Source organism: Dicentrarchus labrax, unplaced genomic scaffold (assembly GCF_905237075.1).
Source record: "Dicentrarchus labrax unplaced genomic scaffold, dlabrax2021, whole genome shotgun sequence".
Classification (NCBI taxonomy): domain Eukaryota; kingdom Metazoa; phylum Chordata; class Actinopteri; family Moronidae; genus Dicentrarchus; species Dicentrarchus labrax.
The window spans coordinates 1,452,098-1,470,087 of NW_026136712.1; the positions used below are offsets into that span (position 1 = coordinate 1,452,098).

General features: G+C 41.8%; 1 long non-coding RNA gene across 1 annotated transcript in view; it reads left to right on the forward strand.

The window, feature by feature from the left end:
* The first annotated feature begins 535 nt into the window (after positions 1–535).
* The window catches only part of LOC127373088 (uncharacterized), a 178,334-nt gene continuing 160,879 nt past the window's right edge, over positions 536–17,990 (forward strand). Inside the window, exon 1 of the long non-coding RNA XR_007886872.1 lies at positions 536–771. This is a non-coding gene — a long non-coding RNA (uncharacterized LOC127373088). The remainder of the gene's footprint in view (positions 772–17,990) is intronic.

Consider the following 17,990-nt stretch of genomic DNA (forward strand, 5'->3'; position numbering starts at 1 on the left):
TGCTGAGTTAAGTCTCACTAAAAGACACACACACCAACACACACACACACTCTGGCATCAGAGGTCTTTGCCTCATCTCTGAGCGTGTTCCTCATCTTTCTCTCTCTTTCTTCCATAAGCCCCTGCTTGCTTTGTGATGTTTCGGGGACATGTGTGTGCATGTCTCTCTTTGTCTCATTACAACACACACACTCCGCTCAGTGTTGGCATTACTACTGATGGATGTGTCCACATGAACGTGCATTTACACTGGCATGTATAGTGCAGTGTGTATGTTTGTATTTCCACGCACTCGCTGGCTCGCACCACGCAGCAGCTTTCCCCTACTGTAGCTCATCTGCTCAACCCACACCAAACGGATCCCTTCACACACACACACACACACACACACACACACACACACACACACACACACACACACACACACACACACACAAACATACACACACATATAGCTCGCCTTCCTTCTCCGCTCTCTAATGCCCCCTCCTCCTCTATCTCTCCTTCTCTCTCTCTCTCTCGCTCTCTCTCTCTCTCTCTCTCGCTCTCTCTCCATCTCAGTCTCTGGCTCAGAGCAGTTCGTTCGGCAGAGCGGTATAACAGAGTAGAGTGTGCGTTTGCTGTGCCGTGTGTGTGTGTATGTGTGTGTCCAGAGCATCGTTCGCAGTGAGAAAACGGAGAGAGAGAGAGACAGATAGAGAGGAAAAGAAAGAGAGAGACATCCAGAGGCAGGACTGAGCGGACTGAGAGAAAGCAACACTCCTCACCACCGTGAGTACTGTACTGTATATACATGCTTTTCTCCATTCACTCACTAATGATGGAGCTGCTTCCTAACTAACTGCTGGTGTGTGTGTTATACAGCAGTCAGGTGGACACTGTACACAGTAGCCAGCAGGAGTACAGTAGAAATGCACAAGAAGATGCACAGTATCACTTTGCAATTGTTGGCTGGGGTCACATTGTGTTCCTCAGTGTGCAGACTGTGCCATGTGAATGAGTGTGTGTGTGTTTAAGTGATCATAAATGTATCCGGAAAGTGTAGATGCGTAGAGGTGGGCATCATACTGACTCACACATAGAAATACTAGAGAAATAAGAGTTGTTTGTTCAGTGCTCACAAAACCTGCGCCTAAACTCACAGATATGCTTGCAATGCAAATTTCTTTTTCATGTATTTGTGTTTTTTCCGCAGGCACTTCTTTGAGTTTTGTGTGTGAAACGTATTGCATTTTGATTGGAACTATGTTACTTAGATCCTGCATAAGGTCTTTTTTCCCACCAGACGTATATGGACCTTTCACAATGAATGAGTTTGCAGACCAACATACACACTGCTGACAGGACAATTCCACAGTGCGGTGTGATTTACTTTTTTTTGTCCTTTTGCCATCTGCTCTTGTCCTGAGGGGATGTTCCTTCATTTCATTTTTATCTCTTACATGCAAGTGTATTAGTAACATTTTTGCACACATAGGTCTAATCTGTATTCTGAACTGAAACAACGCAGGGCTTTTTTGAGTGGTGTTTCCCAGCGCTGATCCACAAACGTATCTTCACTCCCCACACTCAAACCAGAGGAAAGGCTGGAGTCAGTTCCTGTAACAGTCTCTCCACAGTGAGATAAAATTGGTTCATTTTAGTGTTTCCACTTCTCTTAGGGAGTGTTAAAAGGGAGGACTGTAGAGTATACCAGGGGCGTATTGTATTGTATTAAATGCAGTGTTGATGCTGAGGACAGCATAGAAAAGAGGTTAGGAGGGGTGACGAGGAGAGAACTAAAAAGAGGGATTATGATAACTTCTGAAAAAGAAGGATTATGATAACTGCTGCCGTCCCCTCTTTTTTTCCTCTTCCTCACTCTCAGTAATTATTTCTGGAAAGCCACTTTCTTTCTGTGGCTTTTGTCAGCTCGTTTTTTCTTCGTCAAACGCCATAAAGTCAAAATGAGCCGCACTTAAATGCTACCGCAGAATTGTGAAAATTGTTTTAGAACAGCGTGTCCCAACATCTCCTGGGCGAGAATAATGTTTATTCACATTAATAATAAGCACATTTCAGCGGCAAAGAAGTGTGCACCTTTATCAAATACAGAGAAAGAAGGAAGCAAATGCACAAATTACTTTCATGAGTATCTACACTGATACAAGTGCATTTGTTCCACATATGTGAGTGTGTGTGTGAGTGTGTCAAGGAGGGTGTTTTCCTGGAGGATCAAGGAATGTTAGCTGGGGGCCGCCAGGCTCTGGAGGGAAGTGTCGAGGGTAGGATATCTGTGGCTTTTGTCGGGATTTACTCGCACAATAAGGATTTAGTGGGTGACACTTGGGCAGGGTGTGTCTACATCAAAGAGGCTCCTCAGCGTGGAGCAGCAGCAGCAGCAGCAGCAGCGCATCAGGAAACGCTGCTGCTGCTGCTGCTGGGGAGGCAGAGCTGGGAGAAAGTTGGCTTTACTGTTACTGTTTTTGAAAGGGAAGACAAAGTCGAGGCAGTGTGTATGATGAGTGTGTCGGAGCACTGCTGTGTCCATGCAAGTGTGTGTTTTCTGCTGTGTATGTGCAGATGTAAAGTTCTTTATTGTGAGGGTGCAAACACTGGTATGTAGATCCTCCACATGAGGAATAACACAACATGTGTGGGTGCAGACATTCTCTAGCATTTACAACCTTGCCACAATTTACAGAAAATGTAAAGAGTAGAAGAGTAGAAGAGAAAAAATGCTAAATGAAAAATGTGGCTGTCTGCTCAGAATGAAAACTAATAGGACAAACCTCCACAGTCTAATTGCCGACTGTTTCATCATCATCACCCGATAATTTCTACAATAACAATTCATTCTGAATGACATATTCCATTTACATCTTTCTTTTTTCTCATAAACATCCATTTTCATTAGAGAACATTACACTTTACCCTTCAACTGCTTCTGTAATTTATCACACACACACTTTCCTGACTGTCACAGTCAGACGCCATTCAAAAAGTTTTCCCTCTGAAAGCAGTTCCCTTCATGCATACAAAACCCACAGCATTTGGAGCTTTCTTAAAAACCTCCTCTGCATCTTTTTGGTGGGATTGGTACAGTATTTCACACGCGGCCTAATCTCTTTAAGCAGAGTTGTTATCCTAGCCCACGATGAATTGTATCACTACTGTAGCTTGTTGCACCTACAAGCTGTTTTTTAGTGAGCATCTTTGTTGGTTAAAAAGTGAATGTACTACAGTGTTGTGTGTGTGTTTGTTTGCTGGTATTGTCTGGTGTGCTGTACTGACAGCACAGATAAGTCTTTTTTTCCTGAGGCCTAATCCCTCCTCTACACAAGAATAAGAGATGGATGGAGAAAAAGATGAGCGAGAAAGAGAGACATTGGTGTTGAACACAGTGACAAGTCCCTGAGAAAATGTGTGTGTGTGTGTGTGTGTGTGTGTGCTGTGTGCGTCGGTGAAGACAACGCATCGACGAAGGCTTTCAGGAGGGAGTGAGAGCGGGATTTGCATGTGAACAAGGGCTTTAACGGAGCCGTGAACCGTTAATACGTATTCAGAGAGGTTTTGTAGCGAGCGGCCGGAGTTGTTCAGAAACAGGTGTTCTGCAAATCACAGCAAACACTCTCTCTCCCAAAATATTTTCCTCAGCAGCTCTATTCTCTGTATTCTCTGGCGCCGTTTGCTTTGCCAGCGCTTTCAATAGCAGTTGGGCTCTCGTTCAGGAAACATCCAAAAATGATTTGAAAGCAAGAAAATGACTACATCCACGTTGTTTTTAAATCCCTGTGGACATAATGGACCCTGGTGCACAGAATGAAAGTTTTAAAAAACATAAAATACTGGATTTTAAAGGTTAACGTCAATGAATCTTATTCTATTTTGTAATTATAGATGTGATTGTGTTAAAACGAGGGTTGCAACAAATTTTCTTTTCTTGATTTATCAGTTAGTAGTTTGATCCATAATAACCACCAGATGTTGTTTTCCAAAGCCCAAGGAGATGTCCTGGTCTACTGTCATAGAGGACTAAAGAAAGCAAAAAATATTCACACACAACAAGCTGAAATCAAAGAATCTGGTCTTTTCTTCTGAAAAAATGACAGTGATTAATTGAATAGTCGGATATTAATTTAATAGTTGACAACTAATTGATTTATTGACTCATCGTTGCAACTCTAGATAAAACACAGACATCAACAGTGATATCTGCATATCAGAAAGCTCAGACTTCCATTGCTTTGTGATGCATTTAATATTTTTTTGTTAAATCTTATTATTGTGCCTGAAGACATCATCTCTGTCTGTGTAATTACCCAGAATGTTGAAACAAAGCGGCTGCGGTGGAAAAGTTCAGAGCACTGAATGGCTGGATGTATGAGCTTTCCCGGTGATAAAGGGAGCTTGGCAAATATGGCTGTAAATTGTCAGCTGAACATACCAGTTCAGCTCATTTTCATGAGTCATATTCCCATAGTATATTACAGAGATTTACTGAAAGTCACTTTTGGCGCAGGAGTGCACTCTCATGTGCCGAGGGTCAGCACAGAATGTCATTGTATGCTTTATTTTAAAGCTTCACATTTTATTCACTTTCTCTGGGCTTGTTTGGTAATAATTTGTCCTCGCACATAATTGCAGGCAAGCAGAGTGTCCAGTGTGTGTCCAGGATGTCCACTGCACTGACTCCAAGTAAAACGGTTCATATTGGATACAGTGTTCTAATCCTCTCCTTTAGGAAGGGAGTCTGCAGTGTGGAGTCCCAGTGTTCACTTAGGCGCTGTTAAGGAGATCATCCGTACCACTTTGTTCATTTCCGTTTTATTAGTTTATTGAAGGTCAGTTGACAACATAAAATGTGCTTCAATTTACGGTCAGTTTCAAGGCATGTTTTCAGATACTTTACATTTACTGCAGTCATATTTCAAGTTTTTGAGTTTTGATAATGTAACTTGATTAAATGCAGGTCACTAACAAAAGAAGAAGCATTACTGTCAATGATCTATCATGATCCAACTTGGGATGTACTGTATATGCATCCCATTTTCTTCTTCTGTTTGAGCAAGTTATTTTTACAGAATAATACCAAGAGAATAATTCCAGCATTGCCTAAAGCCATGCAGTGTAATAAATCATGAGCAAAATGGCTGGCGTTTGATTAAGTCTGTCTACATAGCCTTTGGCCATGTTACTCACATTAATAACATTCCTGATTTTAATTCATGTCTGTCGTTTTTGTTGTTTAAATGTCTGGCTTTTATTTATTAATACTTTATTGAATCTAAAGAGTTGTGGAAGGCTGTGATACTAGTATTTTATTATACCCAACTAGTCTTTGTACTTATTTTCTGGTGATACATGTGTGGCTCATAATTTCAAAGGAATTTAGCTCTTCCTATTCATATGCAAACTTCATCAGAGTGGTTTATTTTAGACATTGTTTTATGGTATCGACTGAAACATGTCTGCAGCACACAGTAAATAAACTGTCAAGTAGAAAGTTGGCATCAAATGTCTGTTTTATCATCTTGTTATGTTACTTTTTAATCAGATAGTTCCTGGTTTAAATCATAATTTTGCAAAATTTTGATTTTTTTATTTAGACAAAATAATGAATTAAAATAAAATATAGTTAAATTAAAAGAAGGGCTTTGTAGAAAAACTATTCCTCAAAGTATGGTATTGAAAAACTATTATTATTACCGTCACACTAACTCACTTAATGATTATGATCATGAGTGTGAAATTGTTTGCACAAGTAAAAATATGTTAGATAATTGTATCGATTACAGCGTATTTGTGGTCTTGTGTTTAGTTTAATCAACAAAAGAATTTATATCAGCGTGTCAGTGATGTTGTTAAACATCTTTTGGATGCTCATTGATGGTATATTTTTATATCTGACCGACCAATGAGTAAATATAGATGGGAAAGACTAGATGGTTCATAATTATATTAAGCGAAGCAAGTTCATATATTATTGAATTGACAATGAGATGTATAAAGAAGAAATTAAATATATGCATAAGAAATTAAATAATGAATATCGAGTGAAAGATATAAATACCTCTCCCTAAATTAAATTATTAACTAGGTAATAAAATAAATGAATAAGTATTCAAATATACATCTAAATGAATCCACTGAAATAAATAAATGTTTAAACCTTTTTAAAGTTTTAAGGAATTCTGAGCATCTGTTTGAATTCTGGCTTTATTTATTTCACTGCAGATTTTTGTTTCTCCCTCAAAGGTTGGACGGAATATTTCAATCAGACTCTGTGGGCGGGATAAACTATTCTGATTGGTTGCTCTGTCACTTAGAAATGGATGAATCCACAACCACAGTTCTACAATAGCGGTTCACTTAGTGTGATTTCTCAACTACAGTTCAGTCTTGTGGGTTTGCAGTGAGTATAAATATGTGAGATGAAAGGATGGCTCATTCAATGAATTGTGTGTATGTGTGTAAGTGTGTTTCTGAGTGTGACGCCCTGGTAAGAGATGTTTGGCTCGTAGCCACAGACATCCTCATTAGGTTGCATCACATTTTGCTCTGTATTTAAATGTTTGTGTGTGTATATTGTTACTGCACAACCAAAGTAAAGTAAAGTAAAGGCAATGGAGGTTGATTTTAGAGGCGCTGACCTCTCCTTGTGTGTGTAAGATGACTGGCACTCTAAAGAATCTACTTGATTATGTTCAATAGAGAGCTTTCTCCCCTCACTCTTATTTATGTCCGCACACTGCAGCCTGGACACGCACCTATAAATCTGTTGCTGCCGCAGACCACACACATCACACGTCTCCAACCACTCCAACACCCATATTTGCTCCTATTCCTCTCTCCATCAGTTTGAAGGTATCATTGTATTCAAACATTCATCTTCTTTAAAATCAGAGACTTCATCCTCGGGGGCTTCAGCCTCCCTGCAGTACTATGCACCGACTGACTTCCTCAGGCCCACCTATTCCACCCTGCAAAATGGTGCCCTCATGATTTCACTCATGCATATCACTTCTACACACTTAGCCAACACTTTTCTCTTTTTGTAGTTGTAGCCTGAGGCCAGAACTGCAGTGCTTTGTTACTCTTATCCTCTAAATATTTCACCTTTGGGTGATTTAGGTTCTTCTCAAACAGAGAGTCTAGAGGAGAAGGTTTGGGGTGGGGGTGGGGGGTGGGGGATTGTTGAGAGTTTTGAAAGATCAATCATTTGGGCTGAAAGGAGGAGAGAAATTTGAGCTAGTGAAAAAAGACATTTTCGAGGAAAAGCAGCACGCTGTAAGCAGAGGAGAAAGGGATGGCAACTTGTATAAAAAGAAGCTGACTGTAACAAGGCAGGCATAGACAGTATGCACCTTTTTTAAAGAATGTAATTCTTTAATCAGAGGATTGTGCTGTTTCTACAAAAAGCCTTTTGATTAGAATGAGAGTGTATGAATAAGAATGGAGAACTAGTGTGGTTCTTAAAAAATCCTTGAACAAATTTTTAAAGTAAAGCATTTTACACAGGGCTATAAAGGTCTTGTCGAACATCAACTGAAGAGCATGGAATTAAGAAAAGATTGATGTATGTGGTCTGATGCGTTTTGAGTCCTGGAGCTGGCTTTCTTAGTTAGTCCAGTCAGAAAAATCTCAATTTGAATATATACATGAGGCACCAGCTGTACCAGGTGAGCTACCAGGGTGCAGCATTGTTATAAATTGAATTATCCATAAGTTGTTCCACCCTGACCAACTACAACTCAAAATGCTAATGAACTTAGTTTTTTAAAAAGGAAGTGGGAAGGTTAATCTAATTGCTTCAATAGTTTGTCTTAATGTGCCATTTAAGGAGTTATTGGAGGAGAATCATAACACAGTTGTTCACTGACAATTACCACAATTAGCCATTGTAGTTACTGCTTGATACAACAACGTCTGAGCCAAGTGTAATAAAGAGCATTCTTGCACTTCACCTCAAAATCTATGTTAGATGTCTGAAATAAGGTGTGGGGTTAATACAAGCTTAGAGATTTTTAAGTTTTGTGTACGACATCAATTTGTTTGGTTATAGGGACAGTCTGTTTGTCTCACTTAGACCCAGTTGAAGACCCACTCTGTGATTTAGGATGATAAAACAGAACAATCTGACCACTATAAGTGTCAGCTGTGGTATAAGAATTAGACCCTCTCTTGCAGATGGACATTTCATATCCAGGAATTTACATTATAGACACAATCACTCATCATGCATGGTCAAGCCATATAGTAGGTTTCCACGTAGTCTTTTTTGATCAGATCTCTGCTCAGTATCCAAATATTTTGTGATATTCTTGTCCTCAGTGCACAAAGATATACTTTTACCCTCTGTAAGGGCAATCTTTCATCCCTCTAAGTGATATTATTGTAGGAAGGTGTTATTATACTAAAACCTTTTTGTAATAATGCCTTAACTGTCCTCTGTTATTAGCTGCAATTTGTCTCCCATGATTACTGCTAGGTGTGTTAGTGTGTTTTCTACCAGAGATTTCAATGTTTGTATTTAAGGATTTGCTAATATTTAAGCTTTCTGATATGACTTGGTGCTTTATTAAATGCTGGTCACTGTGAAGGCCAACCAATTAAGCCTATATGTTAAAAACATGTAAGTATACAGGTGCCTAATTAAAATAAAAAAAGAGACCCAGAGCATTTGCAGTGACTTATAGGGCATAGCTGACAACCCTCAGCTTTGAATCTCAGTTTGTCTGTACATTTTTTTCACTGCTTCAGTGTTTCCTACAGAATGACAGTGTACATCTGTCAGAAACATTTTAAAGAATATATTACCTTATCTCTAGTAGGTTATTTATTGTTTGTCCATTTAAATTCTATTTAATTCTCCACCTTATTTTAGTGTTTACTCAAAGTTTGCTTTTTCCTTTTCCATAAAAATGCACATACCTACACCTCTCTTTAGCAATATGTTTTAAAAAGTCGCCTAAAAAATGTTTTTTCACCAGTGATTTACAACAGCAGGTGAGATGCGTGTGGAGGGGAGACTTGTTCTTAATGATGTAGCCTATTGAAACCAATATACCGAATTACATCACCATCAACCAGGTGTGTTCACTGTTGCTTTACCTGGTTGATGCTTGTAAAATATCCTCTGTGTCTGTGCAGAGCATGTGTGATTGTCAGTAGACTGTACATTATGGGTAGAGCAAGGGAAGGTTGTCTACTAGTTGATAGATTGGATGGATAAAAAACAATATAACCTGGGTGGCCAGCCCAAATAGTCTGTGTGGGAAACACTGTTGCCCTCTTGAAAATAGAATAAAGTTTTGCCCCAGTTGCATGTAGTGTCTGTTTTCTGCTATAGTTGTGTTCTGAGCATGTTGTAGTTTACACTTAATGTACATAATGTAAAGTAAATATAATGGCTTTTATTTGCTCCAATCACTGATGTCGACCTGCCTTTACTTGGAACAGCCATCTATATGGGACAGGCCTTTGATTCCTTTTGCTCAGTAAAGATGCGAAATACAATCAAATTGTTAATTTAAATCGGTATAAATATTGCTTGTATAAAAATGAAGCTATCAAAAACATAATTTATGAATTATTCATTTGATACTTTGGTATTCATGGTTTCTGTAAAATGAACTGAAGGACTGAATTGTGGAGAATCTAACTGATCTAACGATGTGTAGCATGTCCATATTGACAAAAGTTTATTTTTGTATTTGTGTAGGCGATATAAGCAGCTTAGAACTCGATCCGGTGGGCTTTAATAGGTTTTATACATCCAAAGAATTTCTATAAAATCCAGACCAGGTGTCTAATTGAGACCTCCTTTTTCCAAATGTTTACACCAGTCTGGTAAAGGGGACCTGCATGCATAAACATGAATACCCCTATCTAGAGCCAGTGTTTTGACTTGGTTTGTCTGGTCTGGGCTACTGTAGTAACATGGCGGACACCATGGAAGGCAACCCGTGGAGTCTGCAGATACAAACATCTCATTCTGTGAACAAAAACACAATGATGCTCACTTCAGGTGATTATACACTAATGAAAACATACCTATGAAAGTTATACTACACACAACATGGTTTTTCTACAGAAAAACTGGATTTTGAAGGTTTATATGTTGAATATACCAGAATTATTTCCCCCTAAAGTAAGCAGTTGACTCTTGTTACAGGGTGTGTCATTGGGTTTTATGATTGCAAAAGAAACAGACTGCGGTGGCGCATGACAGGAGAAGTTCGCTTAAAAGTGTCTTAACTAAGTAGGACCACCATTCTCTTTGAAGTGCATTATTTGGTCAACCGATTACACAATAAGTCACCCAATATTGAATTTGTTCTCAGTCTATTCCACTGCTGTTCTTTGTGATTGAAGTAACATTAAATGTATCACAAATTTGTGTCGCCAAAAGCAGGTCACATATTGTAGAGAAACTGCTTTGGTGGTTCAGACAGAGACTCAGACATACAATAGACAGCTTATATTCATCCAAACCAGGCAAGATGACAAGCCGGGGGGGGGAGAGAACTGATCCTCCTTGGACGAATGATATATGAATTCTCATCATTTGTCGTCTTTTCCTCTGTCCTCAGAATGCCTTCTTGCATCAAGCTCTCCCTCTACTCGTTCATCCTCACTCCACATCTCTATCCATCCACTCACTCGTCAAGCTTTTGGCCATCCCTTCTTCCCTTGAATTCTCCACCTCATCCTCACTGTTGTCTACCTCCTCCCTCTGTTCCAAGTCTTTCCCCCCTCCTTTTCCTCCCTTTCCCTTTCCCTTTACCATCACATTCACTCCATCCCCCTTTTTTCCATCCAGCTCTGTCTCTTTCTCTCTCTCCGTGGTCACCCCTCCCTTCTCCAGGACGATTTGCCTCGCTCGATGGCGGGGTATTTGACAGGCCTGCTGCGGGAAGATAGCGCGATTGAATGCGAGTCCCCGGGGTGGGAGGAGGAGGGTAAAAAAAGGGTGAAGTGGTATTAACTGGTGAAAAGGGGTCGGCACAGGCAGTGACAAGGACAGGAGGAGAGGGGGTGGGTGGGATCTGGCTGCAGGAGAGAGAGAGTTGGGCACGGGGCTTAGGGCAAGCCAGGCAGACTGACACTACTACCCCAGAGAGAGAGAGAGAATGAGTCGGAGCAGAGATGGAGACTGAGTGTTTTTAGATGCATTTTGTTTAAGGAGAGGTCTATAGTGTTTCATAAACACAAACAGATCCATGTTTCTGCCTCACTCTCCTCACCTGTCTTTCATAGAGGTCATCAAGGAATGAAAATAGGCACTAAGTGTTGTATGTCCCAGCCGTATTCAGCATCCTCTTCAGCACCATGAACAGTGATGTTATTGGCAACTGCTCAGCTAATGGTCAAGCAGCAACATCTCTGGCTGGCAAATGAAGCCAACATGGAAGTTCCATAACTTGCAGCTCCTAGAATGGCTTCTTGAGGCTGGCACCACAATTGAGTCCATAGACATCACCAGACGCTGGGTTTCATCCCTGGTGATGCTCTGCCAGGCCTCTACTGCAACTGTCTTCAGTTCCTGCTTGTTCTTGGGGCATTTTCCCTTCAGTTTTGTCTTCAGCAAGTGAAATGCATGCTCAATCGGATTCAGGTCAGGTGATTGACTTGGCCATTGCATAACATTCCACTTCTTTGCCTTAAAAAACTCTTTGGTTGCTTTCGCAGTATGCTTCCGGGTCATTGTCCATCTGCACTGAGAAGTGCCGTCCAATGAGTTCTGAAGCATTTGGCTGAATATGAGCAAATAATATTGCCCGAAACACTTCAGAATTCATCCTGCTGCTTTTGTCAGCAGTCACATCATCAATAAATACAAGGGAACCAGTTCCATTGGCAGCCATACATGCCCACGCCATGACGCTACCACCACCATGCTTCACTGATGAGGTGGTATGCTTTGGATCATGAGCAGTTCCTTTCCTTCTCCATACTCTTCTCTTCCCATCACTCTGGTACAAGTGGATCGTTGTCTCATCTGTCCATAGGATGTTGCTCCAGAACTGTGAAGGCTTTTTTAAATGTTGTTTGGCAAACTCTAATCTGGCCTTCCTGTTTTTGAGGCTCACCAATGATTTACATCTTGTGGTGAACCCTCTGTATTCACTCTGGTGAAGTCTTCTCGTGATTGTTGACTTTGACACACATACACCTACCTCCTGGAGAGTGTTCTTGATCTGGCCAACTGTTGTGAAGGGTGTTTTTTTCACCAGGGAAAGAATTCTTCGGTCATCCACCACAGTTGTTTTCCGTGGTCTTCCGGGTCTTTTGGTGTTGCTGAGCTCACCGGTGCATTCTTTCTTTTTAAGAATGTTCCAAACAGTTGATTTGGCCACACCTAATGTTTTTGCTATCTCTCTGATGGGTTTGTTTTGATTTTTCAGCCTAATGATGGTTTGCTTCACTGATAGTGACAGCTCTTTGAATCTCATATTGAGACTTGACAGCAACAGATTCCAAATGCAAATAGCACACTTGAAATGAACTCTAGACCTTTTATCTGCTCCTTGTAAATGGGATAATGAGGGAATAACACACACCTGGCCATGGAACAGCTGAGCAGCCAATTGTCCCATTACTTTTGGTCCCTTAAAAAGTGGGAGGCACATATACAAACTGTTGTAATTTCTACACCGTTCACCTGAAAATGTAAATACCCTCAAATTAAAGCTGAAAGTCCGCAGTTAAAGCACATCTTTTATGCTTTATTTCATTTCAAATCCATTGTGGTGGTGTATAGAGCCAAAAAGATTAGAATTGTGTCGATGTCCCAATATTTATGGACCTGACTTTATATCAAGGCTTAAAGCCATTACAGGCGGCTATTGTTCAGTAACCAGGCTTTATTTAGGCCATCTCAGCTCCACCCATGCTCCATGTATTTGCAAAAAGCCGGTGGAGTCAGGACTGCCAAGATGGCGACATCCAGAACGGACCACACTGAGCTTCACAACGGCTGTTCAGAAACCTATGGGTGACGTCAGACGTAGGTTTAATTACACATATTTGACTATACAGTGTAAGCAGTAAGGTAGAACATGAAACTGTGCTTATATGAAGCTCCTCACTGGGAGGATCCTGACAGGTGATGAACTGACCAGAGGCTTCATGTGTGCCACTGTTGATCCATGGCTGCCTTCCCCCTTGATGTCTGTGGGATATTTCAGTGCTCTTGTAATCCTAAATGACTGGCCTCTGTGTCTGCCAATCATGCCCCCTTGGTCCAGTCAATAGCGTGCTACAGCGACAGGTGGGGACAAGGACATTTCCCTTCTGACACACAGGGCTGACCTTAAATCCTCAGAGACAGAGAAAGTCATTGAACCGTTGTACAAGAGCTCTAAAGGAGGAGACCGGAGATCAAATTATTTTCTTTCTTTGCTTTTTTCTGTCTTTCTCCATAACTTTCTCATTCCTCTATCCCTCCTGTATTTCTCCCCTCCTCTCAGTCTAATATTGTGGGTTTTTATTTAGCTCTAGCCTGTCATTATCCATAAAGGCTGATCTGGTATCACCCCTCATCCATTGTTCTCCATCTTCCTCCTCCGTGTCCATTCTATTCCTTTACCTCATTTTCTTCCCCTTTTCTTTTTTTCACCCATCCGTCGGCTCACCTCCAATCACCCCCAGTGCATCTGACAGCCAAGTGAGAGACTGGGAGAAAGAGGGAGAGCAAGAGAGACAGAGAGCGTGGAGGAAGGAGTGCGGGGGGTCGTCAGATTGCTGTAAAGGGCCTGAGAGTTGACAGCTATGGGGAAGGACAGCTGACCCCTCTTATAGAGAAAAAGAGAGTAGAGATGATGGTGGTTGGAGGGGGGGCAAAGAGGGAAGGAGGGAAGGAGCAAGAGAGGAGTGCATGAGATGGAATGGAGTAATATAAGTGCTATAAAAAGTCCATTCAATTTAACCATTTCAAGCTCCGTCTCCAGTTCAATCTTCTCTGTTTGTGTGTGTCTGGTTATGACACCAGGGTGCAAGCTCATGGCTGCTTAGAGGTGAGATTTTATTGGTAAGCTTTATTCTGTTTCAGTTTTAGTTTTATTGTTACACATGTAAATATAACCATGGGAAAACCAATAAAAAAGACACCCGTACATGTAGTTATCTACATGTAGGTGGACAACATAACAAACACCTGATTTCTGCTGATAGTGTCTTTAAACATCTCAAATAACTTTTGATCCAAATCAAATTTATTTTGTATATTCTCAAACACATTAATAGTTTGCTAATTTGGTTATCATAAAATACGGTTATTAACCTCTGAGCCCTGTTTATACAGCACCCCAGAACGAACAAATCAAACTCTGGCTCTAGTTGTAGGGCCTTTTGCATTTTTCGCAGGTTTTGCAGCCACCATAGTTTCTCCTACATGCCTGGAAGGCGAGAAGTATTCAGTTGGTTGCAATCTGCAGCTCTACCACTAGATGCCACTAAAACCTACATACAGTTTTTTTTATTGTAATAAACATCTTTAAGACAGTTACAAACATACTCTGTGGTTTATTTGGAGGACTTGTCCTGTTCATTTATGCTATTCTGTGTACGTACTTTGAGAGCAACATAAAACTGGAGTCAAATTCCTTGTATGTGTACATATACCTGGCCAATAAAAGGGATTCTCATGTAGGAGTTTTTCAAGCAAGTTGCAGACATATGCGCAGGTCAAATGGGAACACTGGCAACAGACCTTAGAAAATATTTCTCTGTGACCACTAGAATATTGTGGAAAATCAAGACAACAGATAGCACACAAATTGCATTGAGAAATAATTAATTAACACTACAAACATGATGTGTACAAGACTTAATGACAGCAATCAAAGAAATGAAACTGCTCTGCGGGCCATTCAGATACAGTTAGAGGTTTTGAGTATTTTGTCCACCTCCTCTACGCTCACAACAGTTCAGTTACCTGGCTCCTGCCATCAGTCTGGCCTGAGGTTTGTGGTGTCACTCCACTGAATTGCTGTTGTGTGTAGGAGCCGCAGCCCCCTGTTGTCCAATGAGGACACATTAGCTTGCAGCCCCTCAATCTGTCAGAGCTGCACCTAAGGGAGCCCAGGGGAAATGTCTTATACTGTATCTAAATGCTAATCAGCAATCATGCCATTAATGAATACAGAAAAATCTCACCCACAACCCTCTAAGTCGTATGCTCTCAGCGAAGTGTCAGGACAAGGACAGGACAATTGAAAGCTGATTTTTTTTTTTTTTACTTTATTCTAACTATTCTTATAATTAGTATTAACTATCTTGAATTTATTAATATTACTGGTTTATTTCCTTGTAGCCTGTAACATGTCAGAAGATTGGTTGCAGTTTCCCAGAGGTCAAGATGACAGCTTCAAATGTCTTATTTTATCTGACCAACAGTCAAAAACCCAAACATATTAATGTTATAATTTTATTTTAACAGAAAAACAGTAAGTCCTTAATTCTGAGAGACTGGACCCAGCTTGTCAAATTCATTTTTGATAAAATATCTTTTAATGATTATGAAAATTGTTAATGTTAATTTTTTTCTGTTGGTTTACTAATTAAATAATCCAATAGAATGTGTATCAGAGGAACTTTGTACAAATCTTCCACATCAGTAGATATAAAGGTATTGATGGCCTGGCCAGAGGAAGACTGACTATTCTAGCAGTCAGTGATAGATAGTGGCAAAGGGAACATTCATTTCAATGAAAATGTCATTATTTGAGGAAGCGAATGGAGTGTGGAGTAAGATCCAAGTGAGAGTGTGGAGGAATTGACTGAGCAGATCAGAGGCAAAAACGAGGTGAAGGACGCAGAGGAACAGGAGGGGTGTGTGTGTGTGTGTGTGTGTGTGTGTGTGTGTGTGTGTGTGTGTGTCTATCTATGTGTCATCACAGACAGTGGGATACTTCCTGTTCTGGATGGCATGCAAGGAACCTGCTCTGATCTTGGTGTGTTGGTTTTAGATTCTGTACAGTTTTGTGTGTTTATTGTGTAACAGTCTCTATAGCTGTGTGCTTTTGTGTGTGTGTGTGTGTGTGTGTGTGTGTGTGTGTGTGTGTGTGTGTGTGTTTAAAAAGAATGAGTGCATAAACCTGCAAGGAGTGCATAAGCCCATCTGTGAATTTTAGTTTATCCGTGTTATGACATCATCATCATCTTCTTCATCCGCTTATAGCAGGTCGCAGAGGACCCCAAACTTCCCTTTCCCTGGCCACATCGGCCAACTCTGACCGGGAGATCCCGAGGCGTTCCCAGGCCAGTGTGGAGATATAATCTCTCCACCTGGTCCTTGGTCTGCCCCATGGCCTCCTCACAGCTGGACGTGCCAGTACCTGAAGTACTTGAACCCGGGGTAAGGACTCATTCCCTACCTGGAGTAGACAGTCCACAGGTTTTCTGCGAAGAACCATGGCTTCCGATTAAGTGGTGCTGATCCTCATCCCAGCTGCTTCACACTCGCTGCGGACCGATCCAGTGAGTGCTGAAGGTCACAGGCCGATGATCCCATCAAGACCACATCATCTGCAAAAAGCAGCAATGTAATCCTCAGCCCACCGAACTGCAACCCCTCCCCCCACCATGACTACGCCTCAATATCCTGTCCATGAAAATCACAAACAGGATTGGTGACAAAGCACAGCCCTGGCGGAGGCCAACACCCACTGGAAACGAGTCCGACTTACGACCAAAAATCTGGACACAACTCTTGCTTTGGAAGTACAGGGATTGGGATTGGATGGCCCTGAGAAGTGACCCCCTCACCCCATACTCCCGCAGCACCTTCCACAGAATATTCTGGGGAACCTGGTCATACGTCTTCTCCAAATCTACAAAACACATGTAGACCGGATAGGCATATTCCCAGGCCCCTTCCAAAACACCTGCGAGAGTGAAGAGATGTTCTGTTGTTCCACAACCAGGACAAAACCCGCACTGTTCCTCTTCAATCAGAGGTTCAACAATCAACCAAACCCTCCTTTCCAGCACCTTAGAGTAAACTTTCCCAGGGAGGCTGAGTAATGTGATGCCTCTGTAGTTGGCACACACCCTCTGGTCCCCCTTTTAGAAATAGGAGAACCAACACCCCAGTCCGCCACTCCTTCGGCGCTGTCCCCAACTTCCACGGCATGTTGAAAAGGCGTGTACACTAAGACAGCCCCTCAACACCCAGAGCCATCAGCATTTCCCCGTAGGGAAATTGATGTAGATCCCCCATCATCCTCCAGCCCTGCCTCTATCACAGAGGGCGGGATTGTTGGACTAGTCGGGTTCAGGAGTTCCCCAATGTGTCCACCACCCAATTACCTCCTCAGTTAAGGTCAGCAGCGTCCCATCTCCGCTGTAAACAGCTTGGATGGTTCTCCGCTTCCCTCTACTAAAGTGTCGGATGGTTTTCCAGAAGCGCCTGGGTGCCGTCTGAAAGTCCTTCTCCATGACTTCTCCGAACTCCTCCCACATCCACTGTTTTGCTTCCGTCACAGCTGAGGCTGCAGTCCTTCGGGCCTGTCGGTACCCTCCAGCTGCAGGTCTGATGATATGATCACAAAATCGATCATACCTTTGGCCTAGTGTGCTCTGGTACCATGTACACTTATAAGCATCCCTATGTACGAACATGGTGTTGTTATGGACAATCCATAACAAGCACAGAAGTCTAGTAACAAAACACCGCCCGGGTTCAGATCGGGGAGGCCGTTCCAAGTGTCTCCATCATTGACCACATGTGCGTTGAAGTCTCCCAGGAGAACTATGGAGTCCCCTTCTGGAGCCCTATACAAGACTTCATTCAGGGTCTCCAAGAAGGCAGAATACTCTGAACTGCTGTTTGGTGCATAAGCACAAACAACAGGGCCCCCCTTCCAGGCCTGGCTCCAGACGGGAGCCCCGGGCTTCCTCTCTATATCTTCAACGTTCTTTCATGGGGTCTTCTGTGAACCATTCGTAGTCTGGCCCATCACCAGAGACCACTTTGTCTTGGGAGACCCTAGCAGGAGCACATT